The sequence below is a fragment of the Triturus cristatus genome, chromosome 4_2, assembly GCF_964204655.1.
Source record: "Triturus cristatus chromosome 4_2, aTriCri1.1, whole genome shotgun sequence".
NCBI lineage: Eukaryota > Metazoa > Chordata > Amphibia > Caudata > Salamandridae > Triturus > Triturus cristatus.
This window is the reverse complement of record NC_140586.1, coordinates 532,596,599-532,619,705: the sequence shown is the minus strand read 5'-3', so window position 1 is coordinate 532,619,705 and position 23,107 is coordinate 532,596,599.

Sequence of the window (23,107 nt, the reverse complement as noted above, 5' to 3'; positions counted from 1 at the left end):
AAAAAGCAGACCAAGGAGAGCAGAATCTTTTAGCACTGAGCCCATCAATCGGGCTCGACGGGCTGGGACTTCAGGCATGAGCTGATCAGTGAGCAGGGGGCTTCGGGATAGCCCTTCTTTTTATCGCTTTCCATGCTGAGAATGGTGCCTCGTCCTGCTTCTTTTTGCTCCGTGGCTCCCCCTTGGTCGAGGCCATAGATGTTCCATGATCCGCAGCCAGGCTGTGCGTCACGTCCGACCCCTCTTCTCCGATGACCACGTGCTATCTTTGAATTAGTACAAGAAAAAAAATCTTAGAGAACTGGTTGGGAAGACATTTACACACTTCATTCTCTCTCTCCCAACCCCAAGTGGTCGGGGAAACGTTTATCGGTCGCTCTATGGTGGAAGTCTATTAACTCTTTAATCATTGCTGTGATGCAGGATTGTGAGTGTTCTTGCAAATTTCCATCATTAGGTCTGCTATGTGTTCATTCCTGTACCTTATAAGTTACAAGAAGTCTGACATCCAATAACTTCCTGGTCTAGCAAAATTTGAACCGGCTTCCCCGGTAGAGACTCGTTCTTCTCACACAAGCCCTGTCTATCCATATTTTTCTCCAGGGATTGCTAAGTGTATGAAAAAGTGCGAGGTGCTACTGTCATAGGCTCACAAGTATCTGTTTCGGGGAGGAACACAAGTTAAACATTTTTCTTGCTGGAGACAATAGTTAACCTTTATCAGTTTTTAGGCGATGTATCTTTAAAAACAAGGTCATCAGCTGTATTGCTTAAAATATCCAGGGGCGGCTAGTACAGAACTGGGACTATTCTGGAAGGACGGGGTGCTTAGACGCTCTATTTCTGTGCAATGGGCGGGGCGATTCTGAGCGAGGGAGGTGGAGTCGTTAGAGCCATAAAACAAAAACCACTGACAAATAGTTCCCGTGATAAGGGCCAGATTGGGAGACATCAGTCGTCTTACCTGTCCTTTCTTTCTCAGCCAATTAAGTTTCAACATTTTACAGAAAGGAGAGATAGTCGTGTGGTAAACTACGGTCGTTTTGCTTTTGTCAATTTGTTCGAACACCGTCGTGTTTAGGGCAATTATACATATACTGAGGACGTACTGTTTCGTCATCTATTCAAAAGAGGGCAAGGGAGCTTTCAGCGAGGAAGAGAGAGAGAGAGAGAGAGAGAGAGAGAGAGAGAGAGAGAGAGAGAGAGAGAGAGAGAGAGAGAGAGAGAGAGAGAGAGAGAGAGAGAGAGAGAGAGAGAGAGAGAGAGAGAGAGAGAGAGAGAGAGAGAGAGAGAGGTGCACGATAATAGGCTACTTGGTGTACACACAACATAGAGCAGCACGAGTCAGTTTTACGTCCAGGAACACAAGCTGGGGGAAAACATAAATTCAACGTTCACGTACACACGAACACCGAATAGGGTGTAACGGTACATACATCGAGCACAGAAACCTAAGACGAAGACACAGGGCTATTTTCGGTATCATCCGTAATTCATTTTGGGGGGGGGGGGTTTGGATGAGTCCCGACCTGGGGTATTCTTAACTTCTCTTATTTAGTCAGCACACGAATCGACTCACTGGTGGTACATTTGGGTTATCAGTTGGAGTCGGGTTCGTCGTACGGGAATGACCCTTCAAGTTTCTGGTGTAGGTCACCCTCCAATTTACTAGCTCCCGGGAGAGGGAGAGTCCTTCCTTCAAACGAGGAGTTACCATATTCGGGTTTATTTTCCCATCCCCTTGATCGGTAGACAAGCATTTCAGTCATACAAAAGACGTTCTCTTCAGCGACCCAGGCATATGCAATACATACACATTCATACCGTACAATCAGGGCACGTATGCACAGTCATACAATACAGTTTTTCGTGTTCTCAGTGGTTGCCTGCACTCCACGCACCATCTTACAACGTTTGTCTATGTCTTTCCCTACATTTGAGCATAGTGCGGTCCATGGCCACTCCATTCTTCATTCGGGACTTCCGATGTAGCCTACTGGGAAGAAAAGAAAAGGGGGGGGGGGCAGCATTCAAACTACGTCAGCGCCCATAAACACGAAAAAGTTCTACTTACCACGTACCAGGCTAGCTGTAGGAGCGTTTAATACCACAAATCTACTATATCCTTCCATTTTACTATACAAAGATGCTTCATTTTATTTGTCCCTAAATTCGAGTTCCCTCGTCGTGCAGTTGTTTCTCAATCAGTCGTATATTATGGGACAGAGTACCATACCTTGCATTCGGCAGATACCTTAAGCTACAGTCAACCATTTTCTAACAACTCTGGAAAAAAGAAGACAGGTGTGATGGATACAAATTTTTCATCAATCCAAAATTCAGGCAAAGGGTCTGTATTATCTGTCTTCTATTGTTTGGGAATTTTGGTCATTATTAAAAAACTTTCGCCAACCCTAATGATTTGCTATGACGCTGATCCCATAATTCATTCGAAAACCCTTTATTGAAAAGAAATGTCAGTACACAAATACGGGCCTACAACCGTATAGGCCGGCCACGGTGCAAGAGGCGTCGAGTATCATGAGCAATACTACCTTAATGCGAAAATAAAAATAATCAATAATGAGAAGACCAGGCTGTTCCATGGTGGCGCCTCGGGTGTGGGGTGGGCCTCTTTCCGTTTGAGGATGGGGGGTAGAGGCTTAAGTGTTATAAGCTGGAATGTTAATGGTTTGGGGGATCGCATCAAGAGGGGGATTGTTTTGCAATTTTTGAAACGCTCAATGCCAGACGTTGTCCTGCTGCAGGAGACGCATCTCATAGGCAATACGTGCTGTGCCCTGAATAGGAAGGGGTATAAATTCATTGCACACTCGGGATTCTCTTCTGGGTCCAGGGGTGTGGGCATCCTCGTTAGAGCATCGCTGCCTTTTGAGGTGGACTCCACCATTGTTGACGATAGGGGGAGGTTTGTGGCGGTGGCGGGGCGGTGGGAAGGAAGGACTTTGGTTTTGGTTTCGGTTTATGTCCCGCCGGCCCTGCAGGCCTCCACATTTGCTGAACTGGGCAGGGCTTTGCTGACTCTCCCGGGGGGAATGCTGGTAGTGGGAGGGGATTTCAACGCTGTGGGTTCCGGACTGTTGGATAGATACCCGCCCAGGGACACAGGGGGGGCTCAGAAATGGCTTCCAGACTTCCTGGATACATTTGGTCTGATAGATTGCTGGAGGCTCCGGCACCCCACACAGAGTCAATACACGTTTCACTCCGGGGCGCATGGTAGCCTCTCCAGGATTGACTACCTGCTCACACTGGCCGCACATGCCTCGTTGATATCCGAGGCGAGGCACATGGCACGCGGTATCTCTGATCACTCGCCAGTGTGGATCCGGCTGGATCTAGGTCGGGAGGGAGGAGGGAGGGTGGCCCCCATCAACCCATGGTATTTCCGAGACCCCAAGATGCGCAGCGCCCTGGTAAAGAAGGTAGATAATTACTTTAAGGACAATCTGGGAACCGTGGACTCGGCGGTGTCGCTGTGGGAAGCTTTTAAGACCGTGCTTCGGGGGGAAGCCCTCTCCCTGGTGGTGGCTGCCAAGAATCGGAGGGATGGCGAGGTGCGGCAAGTGGAGGAGGAGATTGCGGCCCTTGAGGGGGATATGGAGGAGGAGGTTACAGAGTCCTCATTGCATGAGCTTTGCCTGAAGCAGGCGGAGTATAGGGACCTGGTGACGAACGCCGCTAAGACCCTCAGCAGGGAACAACAGGGCCGCCTGTATGACGTTGGGGATAAGGCAGGGAAACTCCTGGCGTGGTTGGACAGGAAAGAACGGGTCAATAGAGTGGTGCCAGAGTTGATTGGAGAGGGGGGAGAGCCGATTGTGGAACCTGAGGGGATTGTGAGGTGTTTCGCGGAGTATTTTCATAGGGTTTATTCCTCTGTGTCGGACAGGCCGCCCGAGGACTCGTCTGATCTCCTCCGTGATATCGAGTTGCCCTGCCTCTCTGACATAGATAGGGACGATTTGGATGGTGACATCACGGTTGACGAGGTGGCGGGGGCGATTCGCGCGTTGAACTCGGGTAAGGCCTCTGGACCGAATGGACTGCCGATCGACCTGTACAAACTGTTCCCGGATAGGGTCGCCCCACACCTGCGCGCCATGTTTTTGGAGGCGCGGGGGGATGGGATCCTTCCGTTGGACCAGCGGCTGGCGTCGATCGTGGTCATACATAAAGAGGGTAAACCCCGAGATAGATGCACCTCCTATCGGCCCATTTCACTCCTCAACGCTGAGCCGAAAATTCTGGCCAAACTCCTGGCTACCCGTTTGATTAGGGTACTTGGCGATTTGGTCCACCCGGATCAATCTGGCTTTATCCCGCACCGAAATACAGCATTGAACCTTAGGCGTCTTCATGGCGTCATCGCCAGGGCGGGCACGCTGCGTGAACCGGCTGTTGTGGCATCTCTTGATGCCACGATGGCCTTTGACACGGTGGAGTGGGCATATTTATGGGCCGTGCTGGCCAAGTTTGGTTTCGGTTGCGGTTTTGTGAGTTGGGTTCGGTTGCTGTACGAGGGGCCACTAGCGAATGTTGTGGTGAATGGACGGGCATCTACTCCGTTTCAGCTTGGTAGGGGTACTCGGCAGGGCTGCCCCCTGTCGCCTCTGTTGTTCGCCCTCGCCCTTGAACCGTTGGCTGCGTGGATACGTTGGCACCCGGATATACGGGGCCTCCGGTGGTCGCCTGATCACGAGGACCGTATTTCGCTTTATGCCGATGACATCCTGCTGTATCTTGCCTCACCTAAGAAGTCACTTATAGTGGTCTGTGACGTACTCGCATCGTTCGGTAGGAACTCGGGGCTTGTGATTAATTGGGGCAAATCGTACTTGTACGTTCTTAGTGGCGAGGTCCCACCGTTCCCTAGAACATGTTCGGTACAGGTTGCCCAGCAGGGTTTTGTGTATTTGGGGATTTTTATATCCATGGATCCTGTTGTGCGCTATGAGAGGAATCTGCTCCCCCCCTTGGCACGCTTGAGGCGAGATGTGGAAGGTTGGCGGAGGCTGCCGCTCTCCCTCGTCGGGCGTGCGGCCCTGTTTAAAATGATGTCTCTTCCCCGCTTCCTCTACGCTCTCCAGAACACCTTGGACTGGGTACCGGCCAAATACTTTCGGGAGGTCGAAGGCCTCCAAAGGACGTTGCTGTGGGATGGGCGGCCGCGAATAGCTATTTCAAAGTTGACGCTCCCATGGTACGATGGGGGCATTGCGCTCCCAGACATCCGACGGTACTATTGGGCCACGCAGCTGAGCGCGATCAACCATGGGTTTTATGGCCCTGCCCTCAGCCCTGGGTATGCCATGGATAGGTGGCTGCTGCGCGGCGGCAACTACTACAGGGCGTTGTATTCGCGGTCCTTAGACTCGTCCCTCACGGGGCCCACAGGTGTGGCGGTGCGCGTATGGAAGATGGCGACTGACTCGTTAGGCTGGAAGGATAGGCTAACCCTCGCTACCCCATTGTTTGAATCGGAAAGATTGGGAAGACTCTGGCACACGAAGGGCTTTGATAAGTGGGATCTGATAGGTATATCCAAGGTGGGAGATGTACTGCATAAGGGGAGGGTGAAGTCTTTCGAGGAGTTGCAGACTGAGTTTGAGCTAGGGCCCTCAGAGTATTTCAGGTATATCCAACTGCGTCACGCCCTCCGATCAGTCCTTGTTGAGGGTGAGAAGGTGCCGGAGTCCTCTCCCCTTGAGGACCGAGTCCTTGATGGTCATATGCCCGAGAGCACGATCTCGCTCATATATAAGAAGTTGATAAACGTCCGGGCGGACTTGCTATTGGGGCTGAGAGAACAGTGGACCAGGGATGGTCTTGAGTTGGATAATGAGGACTGGCAGTCAGCGGTTTCTTCGCCTAAGGAGGTTGCGATCCCGTCGCGTCTGAGGCTGGTGCAGCTTAAAATACTGCACCGGGTGTATGTGACGGGGCCAAGGCTGGTCCGCATGGGATTCTCGGAGGACGGCCTGTGCAGAAGGGGATGTGGTATGGTGGGTACTTTCCTGCACATCATTTGGGAATGTGGTGTCATTGTGGAGTTCTGGAGGAGAGTCCATGCAGTTATGGGGGAGGTGACGGGCATTGTGGTACAGCCGGAGGCGCGGTGCTGCCTCCTGAACGTCTGGGGGCCCACTGACCTCGATGAGGCGCAGACCCAATGGGTGACTCTGGGTAACATGGTAGCTAAAAGGGATATCGCGCGACTATGGGGCTCCTCGGGACCCCCTACACTGACAGCGTGGAAGGAAAACATGGATTGGAGCATGTTTAGGGAGAAGACGGTCTACTGCTCTAGAGGTCGCCCCCGGAAGTGGCATGCCATCTGGGGGCGGTGGAACCAATACAGGGGGGGAATATGTCTTGCCCCGGACCTGGAACCTCCCCAGGAACAGCTTTCCCCCTGACCTACTTTCCAGCACAGCTTGGTTTTAGTAACTGTTCTGGGCCTCTGCTGTTCCCCTTCTTCCTCCGTACACAGTCTTGTACTTAGTAGACGAGTGGGGTCCGGTCTCCCCTGGGGGCCTCCGCCATGGGCTCTCAATGTCCTTGCCTTGCTGGGGTTTGTTGTTGGGTTTTTTTTTTTCTGTGTTTATTTAAAATTGGACCTTTTGCATTACTCTTTGAACTGCATTGGGGACACATCACTGTATCTAACTTGCAATGCTGCCGAACCTTCGGGCTGTCGGCTGAATAGCTGTGTCCTGAATTTTGAAATAAAGGTTTTCAAAAAAAATAAATAAATAAAAAAAAAAAAAAAATAATAATGAGAAGACCAGCATAAAATAAGGTTGTTCGCATGCCCAGTCAGTACCCTCCTCGTTCCCCGCCCGTCATGTGCAAAAAAAAAAAAAGGAGAAGACCGTATATCCCTTAACATCAATGCCAAGTAACCTGGAACGCCATAAGGAGTTGTAGGCCCCTCCTACATCGGCGCCATTTTGGGGCGAGGTCGGGTGGGTCCAGTGTACAGTCTAGATGTTTCCACTAGCTAACGGTCGGACCAGAATCCCTTTCGGCAGTCCAAAAAAGTTTCCATTAATGCGAACAGAAAGAACAGACAGCATGAATCGTGACTCGAAGGTGGGGAAAGCAAAGTTGTTTCCTACCGGATCATGCTGAGGTTCCACCAGAACTGATTCGGGTTGGTAGACTACAGTGTCTCCTGGTAATTCAAACAGAAACTGGCGTCAGCATGAGGGCACCACCATCTTGCAGCGACGCCGTGGTCCTTTCGGAGAGCGGGACAGCAGGCGTGTCTCTTCGCCGATACCCTGAATCAGTCTCTCTCACGGCACCAAACGGGGACAAGGTGGCTGCCGCCCGGGGCAAAGGCAAGTTAATGTGGAATGATCGAGCGATAGTGGCGGTTGCCCCCACCGGAAGTCCGCGGGAGTCGAGGGCCAATGACTCCTGTAGAATCTGCAAAGCTGAGAGGACGTCTTCAAGGGTGGGGCCCACGCCCGAGCAGGCAAGCTTCCGAGTTCCGAGGTAGCCCAGAGCCATCTTAGTGGACCAGGCCCGAATCCGAAGAGCCGGCCGCCATTTTTGAGACTCCTGTGGCAGCAGCAGTTCTCCACCACGGCCACCAGAGTGGGTCCCCCGACCAACCAACTGCGGGGGCCCACTTCTTGGGTGGAACGCTAAAGGCAAACTTGGTGCAGAAAGGAACTTCCGCCTGGGTGGTCGTCCGGCAGGTGAAACGTTTAATGGCTGCCCTGCTGCAGCTGGCTGGTGAGTGAAGCGTCAAGGGGTGCCCTACTGCAACTGGTGAGCCTCCACCTGGGGAGGCGGGGGAGGCCCGTTCGTGTCGCCTCCCCCCCAGGGCACCCCACGCCATCTTTCGGTGATGCATTGTAGGACGGCCAGGCCGGCACAACTTGCTGGACACCACCTCGATGCCGTCCGGGTATCGGCGCATCGTGTTGCCTCCGGCCTCTTCGCACAACGGACCGTCACTGATGCCGTCTCACAGGTGGATGGATTTTGTAGGCCCTTTTTATAGCCCAAAGCCGACTAAGAGACAGCAATGTTGCTACTTCGAAGAAGGAGGGGCGGGGACTGTGTTACGCGGACGGTGAATGCTTTGGGATGGATGTTGCAGCAGGCTGCCATGTAAATAGTTATGTTTTAACGTGTTTTACCCTGTTGGAGTGTTGGATATACCTACAAGTTATTAAAACGTTTTAATCATACTATTTTGTTGGAGTGTGGTATATATAGGTTGGGAGGGAGCGTATAGAGGGGGCATATAGGTGATCGGAGGACCTAATAGCAATTCATCGTTCGCCCGCTGCTTGGAAGGCAACTCAGGGTAGAGCGTAGAGGGGGTCCTAACAGGGCACTGGCCTGATGTTTCAAACTCTTGTTTTTGTTTAGCTTCCTTTCTCTCCTTTATCTCTTCCTCTAACTTTCTAGCGGCAAGGTGAGCTGCCTTACACAATTCCTTTTCTGCTTTTACTTCTTCCCTCTTTTTCCGTTGTGTTGCTTCTTTGCGCCACATGCCAATACTGTCAAGCATAGTAGACGTCGTTTTATTGCTACATAGAGCTATTTCTAGCGTTTCTATTTTATGATCATCAAAGGATCCCATCAGTGGCCACTGACTCTCGGAGTCCTTCTTTGTATATTTATGCCATAGTTTGCTATAAGCTACAGCGATTAGTCCATATTTAGTAAACATGTCCTTATTAGGGGTGCCTTCCAGTGGAGCCGGATGGTTCATCTCTAATAAGCGGTCCGGGCATAACCAACTACTAATCAGTGGGGAGAAGATAGGCATGACGGGTTACAACGGGGACAAAAGTCTGCACTACCTATCTTTTCACTGCTTGCAAAGACTAGATAGAATATCTCTATTCTACGTTATTTGCAAGTAGAGAATACCTCCAAAGAACCAATATCGAGCAACCAATGTTGGGACAATCAATCAATCAAATGGTGAGAAAGAGATAGGCACGACGGGTTACAACGGGGACAAAAGTCTGCGTTACCTACCCTTCACTATTTGCAAAGACTAGACAGAATATTTCTATTCTTCCTTATTTGCAAACAGAGAATATCTCAAAGAACCAATATTCTTCAAAACAATCAATGTTCGGACAATCAATCAGTGGGGAGAAAAAAATAGGCACGACGGGTTACAACGGGGACAAAAGTCTGCGTTACCTACCCTTCACTATCTGCAAAGGAAGAGAGTATTTCTACTCTTCCCCGTTTGTAGACAGCGAATATCTCAAAAGGAACAATCAAGTAAGCAATACTAGTATTTTCAATCAATCAATCAATCATTTCGCAATTCGTCGTGTTACACGACCTTACCCGGACCGCATGGACAGTTTCTCGTCTTCCGCCTCCAGCGCCCGATCGTCCTCTACTCTCCGTATTTGCCGCGGCACTCCTGACGGTTCCCAGTCAGGACTGTAGATCACTCGAGAGAGGTCTGTTCGGAACCAGTGAAGTTCGGATGATCGGCTGCCAGACGAAGGTCTATCAGGCAGGAGCTCTTCCCGATCGTTGCAGTCGTTCACTTTGTCGTCAGGACCTCTCCCACTGGATCCACGTGTCGCTGATGGGCCCCACGCTTGGGATGCCAATTGTTAAATGGTAGCGGCACCTTCAGTCGATAACCTTCAAGTATTGCCCGGCGGTAATCGCCTCTTATACCATTCGATAATTAACCAACAAAAGAGGCAGGCGCCGGAGACTGGAAGGCAGGAAACAAAGTTTTATTCCGTCGGAGCAGAACACGTCAGATCGGACAGCAAGGTTTAGTCTCGAGGTGCTCTACCCACATCTCTGAGGCCTGGCCTCTTATACACAGGTTTATTGCTTTATTACACGTGACACATTCTTGTTAAGACTTTGATGTACGGAAAGGCATCCTTGGAATCCCCACTTCAAGCTTGTTCCTACACATATCTACAGTGGAAGTCCCCACCCCACCCACAGTAAGAGATGGCTATCAAACAGGTGGACATTCCGCCAATTCCCGGGGGTGTGTGCGACTGGTCGGGTCTCAGGGGGTGGGGGCCTTGATCTACTGTAATCCCTTTGATGTGAGGTGTTTCCCTTGCAGTGGGGGCAATAAACTGCATCCACAGGGCTAGGTGATGGCCTGGGATCGGTTCGGACAATCGTGCGCAGAGGAAGGGGGTTATCAAAAGGACGTATGACCATGTATGGGATGAAAGGAGGTGTTGGTCAGGCGCGGGATGTGGTTCCATGGCAGGGTCGCGCAGAAGGAGAGGGTTTATGGCCCATGTATGAGAGAGCGGGGGTGGCCGGCGCGGGGGGGGGGTGTTTGCAGCGCCAAGGGAATGTGCTGGTGATCGGCGAGGGGCAGAGGGGCCATGGTGCTTTCAAAATGGCTACTGCTTAAGTGAGCGGGGACAAGGTGGCGCCGATTATGTTGACATCGCAAACCAGATTTTTAACATGTCTCGGGCGATATTTTAAAACCCGGGACATGTATCGGGTCTAGAGATCATCAGTTCAACAAGTACTTACTTGCACCCACTGGAGTGAACCACTCAAGAACTCCATCAGAGATCATCAGTTCAACAAGTACTTACTTGCACCCACTGGGGTGAACCACTCAAGAACTTCATGTACCAGCTTCCCTTGGGGCGACCCGGAGGAGGGGCTAGCGGAGTGCGGTCCATTGCGGTTGTTTCTAAAAATGGCTCCTTCGAGCTTTGATATGACGAGGTCCTGGACGACGCACCTGCGTGCCTGTGCGGACACTGAGGCCTTTGACGGTTGCTTGGCGGCCCTCTCTTCCACCCCTAACTATTGTCTCTACTGAGGAGGGAAGTTATCCCGAAACCCGAGCCATGTCTCGGGCGATATTTTAAAATCAAGGACATGTATCGGGTCTAGAGATCATCAGTTCAACAAGTACTTACTTGCACCCACTGGGGTGAACCACTCAAGAGCTTCATGTACCAGCTTCCCTTGGGGCGACCCGGAGGAGGGGCTAGCGGAGTGCGGTCCATTGCGATTGTTTCTACTTACTGGTAGATAATCGATGTAACTCCAGATTGCTCACCTGTAGAATATCCCCAGGCTGGATCAGGAAGATGTTTTTTAGCATACTAGTAGGTAGTGTCGTGCAGTTCCACACTGACTTGCTCTGCCCCGGAAGTGACAACTGGGGCAGCAGGTACGAGCCATCGAATCATGCAGACTTTGTTTCCGGCCACCGTCCAAACCCTCAGACAAGCAGCAAAAAAAATAACAATTGTACATACCAGTGTACAGATTTCTAAACAGGGACTGTTTTAATATGGAAAATCTCCATTACACAGAATGGGGAGGTGGGAGTGAGGTGAGGGACTGCTGTTAGAGTATCCACCAGAAGGAGTGTTACTAAACGTAAGAAACTTTTTCTTCTGAAGGATTCTTCTAACAGCAGATTCCTGATCTGTAGAATAGATACCAAAGCAATAACTCCCCTGAAGGAATGAACGACTAATGTGTCTTTCCTGGCTAACCGGCTTTCAATAATGCTTCATGAACAAGTGCCCTGATGCCCGTTAGACCTGCCAGCCTTAGGGTGGTCTTCCCCCAAACTTTTTGCCTGACTGCCTCCAATTTTGCAGAATTCTTTTTGTTGGCTTTAGGAGTCTGTGCACTTTACCACTGCTAACCAGTGCTAAAGTGCTTGTGTTCACTCCTCTATACATGATTTAATTGACTATAAGTACCAATCAGAGTTCAATACCAGTGCCCAGGGCCTGTACATTAAATGCTACTATTGGGCGTGCAGCACTGATTGTGCCACCCACTCAAGTAGCCCTTCTAAACATTTCTCAGGCTTGCAACTGCAGAGCCTGTGTATGCAGTTTACACTGCCATGTCGACTTTGTATTTCAACCCCCTTGCCAAGTCTTAAACTCCCCTTTTATCACATATGTCACCCCAATGGTAGACCCTAGAAAGCCTGTAGGTTTTTCACTACCATGAGGCCTCCCCCTCTCATTGGATACCATTGGGCATTCCTAATCACAATTAATAAGCTATAATTCCTGATTGATGGGGAGTAGATCTGCCATTTTAATACCTTAGTAATGGTAATGATAAATTCTCTTTACTGGTAAAGTGGAATTTATCATTACTATTTTAAATTGCCATTTTTTGAAAGATGCTGTGCAAACAAATAATGCTGAACAAATCAAACATTCACCTCCAATCTGGGTTAAATCCATTGTTCTGTGGTTTACCATGCTACCCCAGTTTGGACCCAGACCTATGTAAATCAGTCTTGTCCCTGCTCCTCATGAGAACAGTCCAGCCCAAACAGCCAAGCCAGGTCCTCCCTGGACCAGAAACAAGCATCATGGGACCGGTTTCAGAGTATATCAACCCGTATCAGCCATTTTAGCTTGAATCCAGGTGCGCAGCGAGCAAGGTACCCACGTCTGGCATACTCATCTCACTTAGGGTGAAAAATGCTGCGCAAACAAATGATGGACGGAAAGCTGCACAATTCAAACATTCACCCCCAGTCGAGAGATCTGGGTTAAATCCATAGTTCTTTTGCTTAACAAGCTACCCCAGTTTGAACCCTGTCATATACAAAGCAGTTTTGACCCTGCTCCTCATGGGAACAGTCCAGCCTGAACTGCCAAGCCAGGTCCTACGTGGACCAGAAACAAGCATCCTGGGACCAGATTGGCATTTCTTTTGCTTAGCCCTGTGTGTCTGCAGCCTGTCTCTAATACACGTTAGGGGTGGGTGATAGTTGGACTTTGTGCATGCCCTCTAGACAGCCATACACAAAGGGAATTTAGATATGATTTGATGGGTCTTCTGCGAAGATGGGAGGGAAGAGCTAGGCACAGCCTCACACTTACACCTGCATAGGCTGTGTCCTGTCCCCACAGAATGGACTGCTTAACCCCCCTGTTGTGAGTCTGGAGCCAGGGCAGGAAGGGAGGACCTCTGTGCACTTCAAAGCCATTCTTTGAAGTCTCATCCGCATCAAAAGCACCATTGGGTATAAGAACTGGACTTCTGACCCTACCACTTCAGTACACTTCTAGACCTGTGAATACTCTGCTGGAAAGAAGGACTGCTGTGCTGCTGAAGTACTGCCACTCTGCTCTGGAAAAACTGCTTTCTTTCTGATTTGCAACCTTCTGCCCTCCTAGCCTGGGTAGGGAGGACTGGACCCACTTCACTTGAACCCAGAACCAGAGTGACTCTAAGGGCTTGTTGGTGTGCCTCCTAATTAAACTCTCGGGGACATAAATGACTTCCAAATCACCTGCTACAGCACTTGGACTGTGTCATCTGGTGAATTTTGCCTTGCCAAGTGGTGCCAAACCAGTACTGGGCCATTGGAAGTAGGTAAAAAGTGCTGCTCTAGTAAAAATCCACGGATTAAAGCCGTTGTGCTGCTTGGAACCACCACATCCCCCTCAACGATGATGCATTGCAGCTGTTGTGAGGATTGAGTGCATTACATCATTGCTGCTGCGAGGATTGAATGCATCGCAGACTGAGCGGTGCCTCACGTCTATCTCCGATGCATCTCTGTCTGTGCCTGGCTCGGAGCCAGCGCATCGCATCCATCCCAAAGATAAACGACGACGCATCGCCTCCCCTGCTCCTCGCATTTCTCTTGTTGTCGACACAAACAAGGTAATTTGCAGCAGACCGAGGCGGGTTCCTGTATGCGACCCACACTCCATTGTGGTAGACCTGAATGTTTGGATTTGACAGATAGCCCTGGTTCCAGTTTATTATTTAAAAATTCATACCTCTGCTTCTACCTATTGGATTTTTGTCATTTTGGTATTGTGTTCCTCATAAAAAATCTTTATTTTTTCTAACCTGGTGTGGAGTCTTTTTGTGGTGTTTTCACTGCGTTACTGTTTGAAGTGTACCAACCAGAAACCCAATTTCTAACAATGCCCACATAGCGTCCTGACAAATATCCAGGACATACACTTTGTGTGCCAGAGAAGTTGTAGCACCCTTGAATATGTTTGTGTGAGCCCTCAATCCCTCAAGGGGCTGCTTCTTGGCAGTTTACTGTCCATCAGGATAAGGTCTACTTCTGCACAGCCTTGACTTGATTGCCCAATAGAAACCCACAAAAAGCTCACCATTCACCCATTGGTTTTGGTGCACTCAGTGTAAACCTTCAATACTAGGACCGATAGGGCCCTAATCTCCACGCACAGTTGCGTTCAGGTCAATGCCTTGAAACAATTCTCAAAACTGTAGTTTTTTTATGAACATGCTTAATCCAACATTTGTGGTGAATGAATAAAAGAATTTCTTTCGAATCAATGTCTCAACGATTAAAGCAATTTATTCATTGCAAAAATATTTGTTAGTTGAATCTTCATTCATTTCTTCGTACAAATCCAAATTACACTCTTACAAGAGGTTCACTTTTGTAAATGCCCAATGCATTTCGAGCCAACCGGCTCTTCGTCAGGGGCTAAGTATCTAAAGAAATAAACAATGTATATTTACACAATGAACGTTACAATGATGGCAAAAACATCAGTTTGCAAATACATGATCAAACTCAAAAGTTCATAACAACATTCTATACTGAAACAACTGAGTGAATGAGTTGAGTGACCGAATAATGACCCAAAATGACCGTCACCAAGAAATGTTTAAATAAAGTTGTGTGAATGGAAGCGGAAAAAAGCTCAATGAAACTGTTACCTTGTTGATCAGTGAAAAACCGCTTTTCAGAACGAAGAATTCAATCTGAAAACAGAACACACTAGAATGTTGTCTCTAAGCATAGAGAAAGAAACTGACAAGAGCGATGAGATAAAAATTCAAAAAAAATCTTACCGACACCGTGCTACGTGGTCGATTCAATGAAGAAGAAACCTATCCAATTGCTGGTTCAAAAAATCACCAGGTGAAACTCATAGCAGCATGTTGGGAGCATGCGCTTATATCAGAACATATTAGACATGAACAAGGTGACTAAACAACGATAACCCAACTACATATGGGTGAAACTATCACAAGAAAGGAAACTATACTGGAAATGAACAAGGTGACTAAAAATACGCCGACTCTCATCAAAGTTAGGGCTAACTTCTCTATTGGAAATAAACGAAATGACCATGCGCATAAGCCTGAATCAAGGTGGGGGTAATGCTCGCGTGCATACTGTGCTGCTGAACCAAAAATGAACAAAGTGGCTAAAAACAAGATAAATGGTGCCGCCATCTTGGAAGAGAGCGAAAAAGAACCCGAAAAGTAAAATTACTGTAATAATGGTTGAAAAAAAGGTGGAAATGCAAAATGTACCAGAAAAAATTAAAACGTGTGTTGGTGCGGTCACTGGTCAGGGTAATCTAACCCAAGCAGAATGGTTGATCTCATTGGTATATATGAATATGCAGTACTATCCTGATACAAAAAAAGCTCTAGCAAGAATACATCATAAATAACAAGCATAGTCTATTTTATCATTGATGCCTTTCTCCATTAAGGTGTCCAAATGCTTAATCCAATAAGTCTCCCTCTGTAGGAGACTTCTAGTCAGGTCTGTGTCTTGACGTTGCTCTACTCTTTCTAGCACAGAGAATCTGAGTTGGGCGATACTGTGCTTTTCTTCATTCCAATGCATGGCCAAACTGCTGTGTTTATTGAATGTTCTGATTGTACTTTTGTGCTCAGATATCCGTGTTTTAATTTTTCTTTCGGTTTTACCCACATACAACTTGCCACATGGACATTTGATGTAATAGATGAGTTTGTTTGAATTGCAATCAGAAGTGTGGTGAAGTTTAATGATTTCTCCAGTGCATGGATGGTTTAATGTGTTACCAATGATAACATTATTGCAATGAATGCAATTATGACATTTACTCATTCCTTTGTAAGCGATGTTTCCTTGCTTGATTGGAGTATTGATGATTTCTTTGATGTTTTTTGCACGTTTATAAGCAAACATGGGAGGATCTTTGAAAATGTTGTGAAAATCAGGCTCATTCTGTAACAATTCCCATCTTTTGGTGATGATGTTCTTCACTTTACCAGATACTGTAGAGTATTTTGATACAAACACTTGTCTAGTTGTCTGTTTTCGTGGTCTGCTTAATAAGAGACTCTCTCTATTGAGTTTGGATGCGCGTTGTTTGGCTGATTCAATCACTTCTGTGGGGTATCCCCTGGCAAGATACATCTGCTGTTGGAGTGATAAATTCTTCTCCGTATCCTCTGCAGTAGAGCAGATCCGTTTTATCCGCAAAAATTGGGACAATGGTAAGTTGTGTTTGAGGCTGTTAGGATGGAAACTTTGAAAATGGAGCGCGCTGTTCACATCTGTTTGCTTTTTGAAAACCTCCGTTTTTATGTGACCCGCTTCTTTGGTGAGAATGACATCTAGAAAAGATATTCTTGTCTGATCAATTGCATGGGTGAACTGAATATGTTCATCAATATGATTAAGTTGTTCAATTTTACTTTCCAACATTTCCTGAGTATTGATCCAGAGAATAAGTATATCATCAATGAATCTGCAATATAGCAGTAGATTTCCAGTCCATCCGATGTCTTTGTAGATATAGTCTGATTCAAATTTAGCCATGAAGGTGTTGGCATATGCCGGTGCCCCGGCAAAGCCCATAGATGTGCCTTGTTGCTGCAAATAAAAATCATTATTCCAGAAAAAGTAACTGGGATGTAAACAAAAATGTAAAAGTTCCAGAATGAACACTTTGTCTGCTCTGAGCGAAGATTGGCGCAGTAGAGCCCATTCTACCGCCTCCATGCCAGCTGAGTGAGGGATCGAAGTATATAAAGACTTGACATCTATAGTGCAAAAAATGATGTCTTCCATGAACTTTATTTTCTGTAACTTTAATAAGAAATCTGTCGTATCTTTGATATACGAGGGCCATTCTTGAACCAACGGTTGTAGAAAGTAATCAATATAGTGTCCCAAGGGCTCGAAGATGGTTCCACAACCCGTTACTATAGGCCGCATTGGTGGGTTAAACAAGTTCTTATGAATCTTTGGCAGCATGTACAGGGTGGGTTTCCTTGGATACTCTACTGTCAGAAATTTTTTGGTGGTTTCACTTATCCATCCCATTTCCAAAGCATGATCAAGAATGCTTCCAAGCGTTTCCTTGAGCTCAAATATAGGATCTTTGTCAAGTTTTAAATAAGTTTGGGTGTCTGATACGTGTTCTTGTACTGCGTTGATGTAAAAGGAGCGATCCATAAGAACAATGGCTCCTCCTTGGTCTGCTTTTTGAATCTGTATATCAGTGTCCATCTGAAAGAATTTTAGAGTATTTTTTTCTTGTAAAGTTAAATTCGAATTCTTCACTTTCCTGAATTGTAGTTTTTGTAGATCTTTCCTCACTAGGTTATCGAATGAATCTATGATTTTATGCGAAACTGGTGCTTGATATGTGGATTTGGGTTTGAATTCAAGGAACTCTTTGGTTTGTGTGTCTTCCTTAGCTGGTAACACATTTGTGAAAAAATGTCGTAATCGTAGTATTCTGGTGAATCTATATAGAGCTAGTTCGCATTCCAGTAGATTGGTGTCATAGGTTGGAACGTATCCAAGGCCTTTGCTCAATGTTTGAATTTGTGAAGTGGTAATTTCCTTTGAAGAAATGTTGACTACCAGATTTACTTCTGGCTCCTTGTGCGTCCTTGTTTTGTGGTGGCTTCTCCTGGTTTTGCGCTTTTTGATGGACCCGGTGGTTGACTTGTATCCAGGTCCCTGGATAAAAAATGTGTGGATCCTGATGCTCCTGATTCTTCAGTGGTGTCTTTGGTGATGTCTTTGGTTGATTCTGAACTCGGTAATTGACTTTTCGCTGTGGGTCTAGTGGTTGTAGTGTCAGTGTCTGTAACTATGCTTTCCTCCGAGGAAGTATTCGTGGTTGGTTTTCTGGATTGTGGTCTTCTCTGTGCATAGACTTCCGCCCATGTATAAACTTCGTTGAGTTTATAATCCAACGTGTCACGTTTATATTTTCGTAATTTACCTTCCTGTATTTCTTTCGTGTATTGATCCAGTCTCATGTTGATGTCATCTAAAGCTTTTTTAAGCTCGTCGTCATTCATTCTCGTTGATAAATTGTGTTTTATTTCTGAAATTTCCTTGGCAAGTTCATTGATGACTTTAGATAATTCTTCTACTAGCAAAAGGATTAAATCAAGTGAACATTTGTTCAATATTGAATACCACCGTTCCATGAAATCTTTGTTTAGATGAAACCTGTATAGCATGGGTTTAATGGACATCCTCAACCCTCTTGGAATTCTTTTGGCTCTATGATATTGTATCAGGGTAGATGCATGAAGTCGTTGATTCATTTCTCTCTTCAAAGAGTACTCTAGTTGTTTTAATTGCTGAATGACCGTGTTGCCTTGCAAATCTGACGCTTTTACATCCTGTATCAATGCATATATTTCTGATGCTTGTTCTGTTGAATAAGCTAGGGTGCTAGCTCTGTTGTCTGTCAAACTTGAAATGGAGTCGAATGACATGATTGGGTGCTCTCGTACCGGATGACTGTGATACTGAAACAACAAAATGGATGGTAGAGGCACTCCGAGTTCGTGTTTGAAACAATATTTTACTCGTTTAACACTTCTTTTGGATAGCGTGCTGTGGAGTGGATTCCAACAGTCATGGATTCCTGACACTTCAAACCTTCAATACTAGGACCGATAGGGCCCTAATCTCCACGCACAGTTGCGTTCAGGTCAATGCCTTGAAACAATTCTCAGAACTGTAGTTTTTTTATGAACATGCTTAATCCAACATTTGTGGTGAATGAATAAAAGAATTTCTTTCGAATCAATGTCTCAATGATTAAAGCAATTTATTCATTGCAAAAATATTTGTTAGTTGAATCTTCATTCATTTCTTCGTACAAATCCAAATTACACTCTTACAAGAGGTTCACTTTTGTAAATGCCCAATGCATTTCGAGCCAACCGGCTCTTCGTCAGGGGCTAAGTATCTAAAGAAATAAACAATGTATATTTACACAATGAACGTTACAATGATGGCAAAAACATCAGTTTGCAAATACATGATCAAACTCAAAAGTTCATAACAACATTCTATACTGAAACAACTGAGTGAATGAGTTGAGTGACCGAATAATGACCCAAAATGACCGTCACCAAGAAATGTTTAAATAAAGTTGTGTGAATGGAAGCGGAAAAAAGCTCAATGAAACTGTTACCTTGTTGATCAGTGAAAAACCGCTTTTCAGAACGAAGAATTCAATCTGAAAACAGAACACACTAGAATGTTGTCTCTAAGCATAGAGAAAGAAACTGACAAGAGCGATCAGATAAAAATTCGAAAAAAATCTTACCGACACCGTGCTACGTGGTCGATTCAATGAAGAAGAAACCTATCCAACTGCTGGTTCAAAAAATCACCAGGTGAAACTCATAGCGGCATGTTGGGAGCATGCGCTTATATCAGAACATATTAGACATGAACAAGGTGACTAAACAACGATAACCCAACTACATATGGGTGAAACTATCACAAGAAAGGAAACTATACTGGAAATGAACAAGGTGACTAAAAATACGCCGACTCTCATCAAAGTTAGGGCTAACTTCTCTATTGGAAATAAACGAAATGACCATGCGCATAAGCCTGAATCAAGGTGGGGGTAATGCTCGCGTGCATACTGTGCTGCTGAACCAAAAATGAACAAAGTGGCTAAAAACAAGATAAATGGTGCCGCCATCTTGGAAGAGAGCGAAAAAGAACCCGAAAAGTAAAATTACTGTAATAATGGTTGAAAAAAAGGTGGAAATGCAAAATGTACCAGAAAAAATTAAAACGTGTGTTGGTGCGGTCACTGGTCAGGGTAATCTAACCCAAGCAGAATGGTTGATCTCATTGGTATATATGAATATGCAGTACTATCCTGATACAAAAAAAGCTCTAGCAAGAATACATCATAAATAACAAGCATAGTCTATTTTATCATTGATGCCTTTCTCCATTAAGGTGTCCAAACGCTTAATCCAATAAGTCTCCCTCTGTAGGAGACTTCTAGTCAGGTCTGTGTCTTGACGTTGCTCTACTCTTTCTAGCACAGAGAATCTGAGTTGGGCGATACTGTGCTTTTCTTCATTCCAATGCATGGCCAAACTGCTGTGTTTATTGAATGTTCTGATTGTACTTTTGTGCTCAGATATCCGTGTTTTAATTTTTCTTTCGGTTTTACCCACATACAACTTGCCACATGGACATTTGATGTAATAGATGAGTTTGTTTGAATTGCAATCAGAAGTGTGGTGAAGTTTAATGATTTCTCCAGTGCATGGATGGTTTAATGTGTTACCAATGATAACATTATTGCAATGAATGCAATTATGACATTTACTCATTCCTTTGTAAGCGATGTTTCCTTGCTTGATTGGAGTATTGATGATTTCTTTGATGTTTTTTGCACGTTTATAAGCAAACATGGGAGGATCTTTGAAAATGTTGTGAAAATCAGGCTCATTCTGTAACAATTCCCATCTTTTGGTGATGATGTTCTTCACTTTACCAGATACTGTAGAGTATTTTGATACAAACACTTGTCTAGTTGTCTGTTTTCGTGGTCTGCTTAATAAGAGACTCTCTCTATTGAGTTTGGATGCGCGTTGTTTGGCTGATTCAATCACTTCTGTGGGGTATCCCCTGGCAAGATACATCTGCTGTTGGAGTGATAAATTCTTCTCCGTATCCTCTGCAGTAGAGCAGATCCGTTTTATCCGCAAAAATTGGGACAATGGTAAGTTGTGTTTGAGGCTGTTAGGATGGAAACTTTGAAAATGGAGCGCGCTGTTCACATCTGTTTGCTTTTTGAAAACCTCCGTTTTTATGTGACCCGCTTCTTTGGTGAGAATGACATCTAGAAAAGATATTCTTGTCTGATCAATTGCATGGGTGAACTGAATATGTTCATCAATATGATTAAGTTGTTCAATTTTACTTTCCAACATTTCCTGAGTATTGATCCAGAGAATAAGTATATCATCAATAAATCTGCAATATAGCAGTAGATTTCCAGTCCATCCGATGTCTTTGTAGATATAGTCTGATTCAAATTTAGCCATGAAGGTGTTGGCATATGCCGGTGCCCCGGCAAAGCCCATAGAGTCGGCGTATTTTTAGTCACCTTGTTCATTTCCAGTATAGTTTCCTTTCTTGTGATAGTTTCACCCATATGTAGTTGGGTCATCGTTGTTTAGTCACCTTGTTCATGTCTAATATGTTCTGATATAAGCGCATGCTGCCAACATGCCGCTATGAGTTTCACCTGGTGATTTTTTGAACCAGCAGTTGGATAGGTTTCTTCTTCATTGAATCGACCACGTAGCACGGTGTCGGTAAGATTTTTTTCGAATTTTTATCTCATCGCTCTTGTCAGTTTCTTTCTCTATGCTTAGAGACAACATTCTAGTGTGTTCTGTTTTCAGATTGAATTCTTCGTTCTGAAAAGCGTTTTTTCACTGATCAACAAGGTAACAGTTTCATTGAGCTTTTTTCCGCTTCCATTCACACAACTTTATTTAAACATTTCTTGGTGACGGTCATTTTGGGTCATTATTCGGTCACTCAACTCATTCACTCAGTTGTTTCAGTATAGAATGTTGTTATGAACTTTTGAGTTTGATCATGTATTTGCAAACTGATGTTTTTGCCATCATTGTAACGTTCATTGTGTAAATATACATTGTTTATTTCTTTAGATACTTAGCCCCTGATGAAGAGCCGGTTGGCTCGAAATGCATTGGGCATTTACAAAAGTGAACCTCTTGTAAGAGTGTAATTTGGATTTGTACGAAGAAATGAATGAAGATTCAACTAACAAATATTTTTGCAATGAATAAATTGCTTTAATCGTTGAGACATTGATTCGAAAGAAATTCTTTTATTCATTCACCACAAATGTTGGATTAAGCATGTTCATAAAAAAACTACAGTTTTGAGAATTGTTTCAAGGCATTGACCTGAACGCAACTGTGCGTGGAGATTAGGGCCCTATCGGTCCTAGTATTGAAGGTTTGAAGTGTCAGGAATCCATGACTGTTGGAATCCACTCCACAGCACGCTATCCAAAAGAAGTGTTAAACGAGTAAAATATTGTTTCAAACACGAACTCGGAGTGCCTCTACCATCCATTTTGTTGTTTCAGTATCACAGTCATCCGGTACGAGAGCACCCAATCATGTCATTCAACTCCATTTCAAGTTTGACAGACAACAGAGCTAGCACCCTAGCTTATTCAACAGAACAAGCATCAGAAATATATGCATTGATACAGGATGTAAAAGCGTCAGATTTGCAAGGCAACACGGTCATTCAGCAATTAAAACAACTAGAGTACTCTTTGAAGAGAGAAATGAATCAACGACTTCATGCATCTACCCTGATACAATATCATAGAGCCAAAAGAATTCCAAGAGGGTTGAGGATGTCCATTAAACCCATGCTATACAGGTTTCATCTAAACAAAGATTTCATGGAACGGTGGTATTCAATATTGAACAAATGTTCACTTGATTTAATCCTTTTGCTAGTAGAAGAATTATCTAAAGTCATCAATGAACTTGCCAAGGAAATTTCAGAAATAAAACACAATTTATCAACGAGAATGAATGACGACGAGCTTAAAAAAGCTTTAGATGACATCAACATGAGACTGGATCAATACACGAAAGAAATACAGGAAGGTAAATTACGAAAATATAAATGTGACACGTTGGATTATAAACTCAACGAAGTTTATACATGGGCGGAAGTCTATGCACAGAGAAGACCACAATCCAGAAAACCAACCACGAATACTTCCTCGGAGGAAAGCATAGTTACAGACACTGACACTACAACCACTAGACCCACAGCGAAAAGTCAATTACCGAGTTCAGAATCAACCAAAGACATCACCAAAGACACCACTGAAGAATCAGGAGCATCAGGATCCACACATTTTTTATCCAGGGACCTGGATACAAGTCAACCACCGGGTCCATCAAAAAGCGCAAAACCAGGAGAAGCCACCACAAAACAAGGACGCACAAGGAGCCA